Here is a 7,118-nt window from a genome sequence, read left to right on the forward strand (position 1 = left end):
TCGCGTGGTTTACTTTACTAGTAGGACTGATTGTATTGGGATGCAGGAAATGTCGGAATGGAAGGAGTTTTTGTATTGGTCGATTGTTCACGCAGCATTGGTATCATCGAAAAAACCTTTGTTCATAGTGGTCTTCAAAAAAGTCAGCACCTCAGATGACATGATGTGTTTGAGGTTGAACTTTTCCAAAACTCACTGACTACCAGATCTTGGATTTTGGAAACTACCTATATGAAAAATAACATTTAAGTACCGCGATTTATGCCTACCCATAAGGGGCAAATTTTGTACCTCCGAGTTTGGCACAAAGCTGGATAAACTAAAGTAATTACCTAGAAACTCATTATTTTGTGAATTTCCAATGTCACTTAATAGCAGTTCTAGTGACCCAATGCCCTGAACTGTGGAAACCATTTGTCGTGATATGCACGCATCTCGGTAGATGGTGTGGAGACATGGTGGCAGAAATCTGCTGCCTCCTTCCTTCTTAGGGTCCCGTTGAACCGAAAAATGTTTGGATTTCGTCAAATGATGCGAAGTCTGCGCCAAGGCAAAGTCACCGAATTCCCTCGAGTAGCCCCTTAGCCGTACCAATGTGGGAATTGAGAGATGAAAAGAAACCTCTTAAGTCGCATTCGTGGGAAGCTAAAAAGCGGCAAATTTTGGGCGAATTGACGGGCATTTTGGAAAGTAATGATTTGAGTTTCTGGTGAAAATAAAATCAGCAACACGTTTGCACCACAAAGTTCTAGACCACGAGGTTACCGTCACCAGACTCCGTTTTTCATTTCGGGCTGGTAGCACAATGTGGTAGTGCCACTGGTCGCCAGCCACTCTAATAATGCGACAATTCTGCGAGCGCATAAATTATGCCCAAGGCATGTAGCCTGCTCCTTTTACGCACTGTAGCTGAATTATCGTAGCAGATCCCCACAACGTCTCAGGGTTGCGAATTCCACTGAACATGATCGCTTTTTGTCAAAAACAAGTCTTTATTCAGGTAAAACGGTGTTGATCTACTGACAGCAAATGATGTAGGCTTTTTTAGACCCGAAAATTGCTAATTTTATGAGAACTAAGCAACTATAGTGAGGTTTAATGAATGGTTAAACTTCTGTATGAAAGCTGCAAATACAGGCCACAATTTTGATTCGCAAAGTGCGTCAAGTTTAACTTCAGAAAACGGCAAAATGTGCGCCAGCTCTGTTGGCTGCACTTACACATTGGCGGGTGATCGCATTCAGTGTGTAGTTTGCAGTCTGCATCAAGAATCGAGTGTTCAGGAAGTGTGGAGAACCCCTACATTAGGCGGAGCTGACATTTCCAGACATGCGCCTCGATTAAGGGAACGGTATAAATGGTGCAGTTGTTATCGAAAAATGAATTTATATCTTTTTCCATATTTTACGACCTTACACACATACAATTCGACCCCTTAGACATTCTAGATGACAATTTTTCTACCTCGAACAACTGATCTCTTACGTTCTCATGATCATGTGGGAGCTACTCTCCTGCAGTTAGGGTGTCGAAGACTGAGGGCGCTAGAAGAGGTGCCTTCGACTAGACTAACTCTTCATATTTTGATGATCTTAATCTATTCCGAAATTCCACTTGTGGAATTGTCACTTTGTAAATAATTTTCGAAATTAGACGTGATACCTGGCGATTCCGTGGACCAAATCGGAGCAAGTGCAGAAACTAACACTCACTACTTGAGTTACATGAGGTGCTTTCATGGTTAATTTTGCATCAAAAAGTACCCATTATTTACCTCATTGCACTAATGGCTTCCTGAATCACCAAACTGTTTCATTTTCGGCTGTTGCGTGGGATCACCTACCAGGATTGCCTCCTTACACTAAAGTAGCCCCTGTATGTGCCTGTGTGTGGAAGTCTTTTTTTGGCTCTCTGTTTACTACGTAGGCTGTCCACTATTGTTAATTCGGGAGGGAGAGGGAAGGGTGAGAAAAAAGGGTACTGGTAGTCACTACACTCATTTTCTTAGGGCTGTGTTGTCTGTTCGTCCATCCATCGGTCCATCCATCTTCTCTTCCCACACTGACGTAATTCTCTTCTGTGGGTGTGGGATGAGAGTGCCAGATTGTTTGCCTACTTAAAGGTGATGGTCAGTAAGTTAATGAAGCTATTTAGGACAGACTGTCCACTTTCCCTCCACAAAGTCATTTATTCATCAATGGAAATCCCGAGTGACTGGCCCTGCAGGTATGCGCTATGCAGATATGGAAATCGGAAAGTCCGTGAATGGATGCTACTTGGGTTTTGCAAAGAAGACTGTGTCCAGTTCATCTGCCTTTGACAGAATTTATCACAATTTATTGGATAGCTTTACTAATCTTTTCAAATATTTAACGACAATAAGTTTACCCAAATAATTGACTATTCCTTTAGCCCTGTTTTCCATAAAAAAATCACACCCGGATGCAGAAAATGCGCTTTTGCGACAACCAACAGTAGCTGTTAAAAATTAATGACCAGCCGCCGCCCCGATTTCAACTTCCATGTGTTTTAGTTGTGATTGTTACTATCACCTATTTGCTGGCATTTTGGTCTGTGGAACGTCTTCACTCAGTTTGCTCCTCAGAAAACGTTCCATGCTTCCTCAAAAACTTTTATCAAAATTAGATTCAGATCTTCAGGCAGTCTTATAGCTCTAATTCTTACGGAAGTGTAAGACGATTTGGGGTAAAGCACAAAATCTCAGCCATCCACGAGAACCCCAAATGCATTTTTCCAGAGACCCCCAACTAGAACCCATTGTGGTCTCTATGCGTGTGCGCAGTTGTGAAAGTCGCCATGCTCATAAACTTCACTGCACTTTGTTGGATACATGCACCAATTGCATTATTTTATTTACTCATTTGCCAACCCCTGATATGATTTTATAATCCAGCCTCATGTCGAAATACATTTGGCGAAAGGTGGCAGAGAAGATTCTTTAAAATCCCTTGTTGAAAGTTCTGCGCCCTCTAGACTTTGTTGTAACAGTTATCGAAATACACTTCACTATAGGCCATGTGCTACGTTTGTGGGTTTGTTTTTTACTTCAGGACTGTTGGATACCGGGCCGTGAGAGGTTTTCTTTCCATCACAACAAAATTTCAAAACCGCTGCTGTGAACTCAAGAATGTCAAGTCATTAATAGGCCCATAAAAACACAATTAGTTTGGAGCGGTTAGGTACACTTCTTTGATCGAATGGGAAATTAAGAGAACCTGCGGAAGACCGCACAACGATAAAGGCATGCGGACCAGGTGAAATCGCAAAAAACAAAACAAGCTGAAAATTGGTAGAATAAAACGAAATACTGAATTATTCCGGATTTCATTTGAGAAATCGTCTGCAGTACTGAGTAAATAAAAGAAACTAAGTGAAACACCACTGACGATTTGTTTGACCATGCAGCGCCCTAGGACAATGCAAAGTCGACTAAAATTCCCAAAATCACACGCTCATTCTTCGTTTTTATGCGTTTTTAAAAAAAGGAGCATTTATTTTGGGTCGGCCTTTGGCATTGCCATCTTGTGACTTTAATATTTGACTTTTCTTCCACTCGCTCTACTAAGCCTACTCAAATATGCGTTTAACACCAGCGTCACACATACGTGACATGTGGATTATAACAGCTTATGATGACTAGCCGAACCAAATAGTGTCGGTAACAAGCCTGTTCAGTTTAAACCAAAAAAATGCATGTAGACTGAGCCTGCTGAAGAAACAATTATTCACTATTACTGTGCGTACACAAAGCTAAAGGGAACAGTTGCCCGGGTCTGGGATAATGACAAAATTAATTCACCTACCGTGTTTTTGGAAGGTCATCTTCACAGCAGTCCTTGAGCTCCGGGCGAGTGCACGCGTGAATTGTCCATTAATTTTACATTTCCGTAAAAGGAGTACCTGGAGCACGTTTGTGGTCCTTTTGTCTTTCATTTACTTATCCCATTCTTTAAGCTTATGTAGGCTTTAAATTTGTTCCAAATAGACGACAAGTATTGCTTACTCTGCCGAACGTATTGCGGCAATCCGGTTCGGGTGATACATCGTGCATCCGCATTCTTCATTACTTTATCAACACTGTGGAACCGCGATAATTTCCCCAGCATCTTTTCCTCAATCACGTCCCTGCGGTCTGCACCAAATTCGCTCATCCTATGTGCATTTTTGTAAGAAAGACAAAGGAAATCATTAGCCACTAATGAAAAAGCCCAAAAAGCCTCATAAATAGTTTTTTTTGGCACATGTTTTAGCGCCACTAGAATGCTCTAACCAACTGTCAAAACTTTGATGGATCTTCATCTTCCGCACGTTGCCTGTCGAGCTCATGCTGAAGCATTAAACTACCGACTTTTCCTGCCCAATCGTAATCTGTTTTTAATCGCAGCATCGCACTGAATGGCATTGTGCAGACTGCCACCTGGTCGCAATACGCTCTAGTCATAACACAACGTCAAATAGATTTCATTTTTTGTACAGCTCATTGCTCCGCAGACCACTTTTAACAGCAAATAATAGCTGATCGGCATGTGTTCGCTCAACGCAAAGGCGAGCGCATCGAAATCTGTGGCAGCGACATCAACCCGAATGGGGCAGGTGTAGTGGGATTGCCCTTTCGTGGGAAAAAGGCATCCCGGCCGGGAGAAGGAGTTAATAAGTAGCAAGCAGGCAATGCCCGGAAAGGGCATGACTGACTGAGCGCGCCTGGTGCGGGCATGCGCGGGCTTGAAATCAATTTCAACTTGCCAGAGGGAGCAACGGCAGCGGACCTTCTAACTCCCTGACTGACATATACAACCCACCCACTCACACGCGCACGCCTACCTTGGCGCGTGGAGGTGCGTGCGCACGAGACAGTTTGTCCCCTCCCTTGCACCCACACGCTCACACGTGCGCACGCAGCCAGACACACGCGCGTTCCGACCTCGTGCCAACGGGGGTTGTGAGCGCCGTTAGCGTGTTGATTGGCTCCGCGTGGCTACAACAGCTACACTTCTAGGAGGTGCTACTGTGATGAGCAACAGCACTGCTGCATGCATCGCATTTCCGCGACTACAATCCTCCAACGCCGAGGGAGGGGGGAGAGTGGGGAGGGTGCGAGTACGGTGCGTATGACGTGGAGGGACTGGAGGAGGTGAAAAAGCATCACTTTCGCCCACAAAAATACATGTTTTTCTCTGTCTGTAGGCCCACATTTCATTCTGCGGAGCATAAAAATTTTAAAAGCATCTCGTCGATTGAAGCGCAACCACATTCCTGTTTGGAATAGAAAACAGCCCGGAATTGAAATACTTACCTAAAATACCTTTATAGCAGTGGATTATTGTTTAAGAGGGAAACCAAACTCACGTTAAAGTGGTTTCGGCAAAGCTATTTTGTTTTTTTGATTTAGTACAAACAGAATTCCAATGCCAATTCACGAATGAAGTAAAGATTGCACTGAGAAATGTGAATGTCGGTAGCAATGGAAGTTGCACCTTGTTTAGGTCAATCACTTGGCAGACTTATACGTGCCCAAGGAATAGAAAAGCTTCCCTCTTGAAATTACAAACGGAAACTTGTAAATGTTTTGGCAGCAATGTGTAGATGAAATGTGCATTTCTATTTATATTTGATGACTTTAAAACAGTCTCCGTTAGTGTCTTTCCTCAACAAAGGAATTTAAACAGGCTTAAAATTACTGCAGAATTTCACTTAAAAAAGAGGACTTTTCAAGTGCTGCTTCATTATTTTTTTATTAAGCGGATTTCAGACACTAAAATTGTCAATTAGAAGCTTTGAAGAGGCGATTGCAGTCAAAGGTGGACTAGCCGAATAATTTGGGGTGGTGTTGACAGAAGCGCTCCGGTTTATTCCTTCCAACCCTTGATAGAAATTCTGTGTTCTTAGAGGTGGAAAACCTTTGCCAGTGAGACCACAGTGGTGGCTTCAATGGGCAGTTAGGAATAGTTACCTACTAAGTAGTTCAGCCGAAACAATTAAAGGTTTTCTTTTAGTCACACAGAATCAGGAATCGCACCCCTTCCACGTAAATGAAAATGTTTTGTGCGGCCATATTAGGATGAAAAACGGTCTTGGTGACAGTTTTCTGCATTAGAAAATGAAGTATGAATTTCACAGAATAAAATTGAACAATTCGTTGACTAATTCCGGTTCCGTAGAAATGTTTTTCGTAGCTCTACTGCTTCATACTCTACACTCGGTGAATTTTCAAAAAATGGACTGGATTTCAAATATTACTATTTCATTTTGGTTTTATGGCAATAATAAAATGGAAAATTAATTTTTGTGCGAAATTATGACCCGTGCCAGACTATTTGCCTTTTGAAGGGAAAAGTTGACAGGAAGTAGAATGATCGGTGTTGATTAAAGCAGTACCTCTCCAATTCCGGAAAGTGTGAAAGCAGACTCGGTGAGCAAATGGTTTTCTCCCTTACGAGTATCTAAGTAGAAGTAATGTAGGCGACCCAAAGCATTCCTGCCACGGCCTTTACATGATTCTGAAGAGGTAGGTATCTTTATAAATAAATCGGTTTTCAGTGGCATCGAATCAAATGCTATGCAAATGACAGACTGATCGTGACGTGTTTGTAATCCAAGCGAAGGTTAAAGTTTGCATGTTAAAACACTTTGCATGTTACCTTTTTCATCATGCAAACTTCCCTAACGCCTACAAAAATGTTCGGCAGGGAAGTAACCTTATTAACCTTTTTTTTTAGAAACTCGTAATCATTGGTGTCTGCGTAGCAATCTTGATATGCATTCTCATCGGTATTATCGTCGGTTTCGTACCGAAATAAAAGGTCCTCAAACTGACAGAAGAAGGCAATCAAGACTACCGATAGCCCATTGCAGTGGCTCAGTTCATTTATTCCCTGCTCCTTTGTCCTCCTCACCGTACCGATTTATTTCCAACCCCGTAGAGCAAACGGAGGCACAAACGTACTCATTTACACGCCTCCCACCTCCCTGTAATTGCTGAGTTCATTGGACTGATGCGGGGAGATGAGGGGTCAGTACGGTGTCTGTTTCAGTTCAGCGTTTTATCCAGACCAATCCTATCTATAATGAGCATTCCGTTATTGAGATATATTATCTTC

Source organism: Echinococcus granulosus, assembly GCF_000524195.1.
Source record: "Echinococcus granulosus chromosome Unknown EG_S00015, whole genome shotgun sequence".
NCBI classification, from domain to species: Eukaryota; Metazoa; Platyhelminthes; class Cestoda; order Cyclophyllidea; family Taeniidae; genus Echinococcus; species Echinococcus granulosus.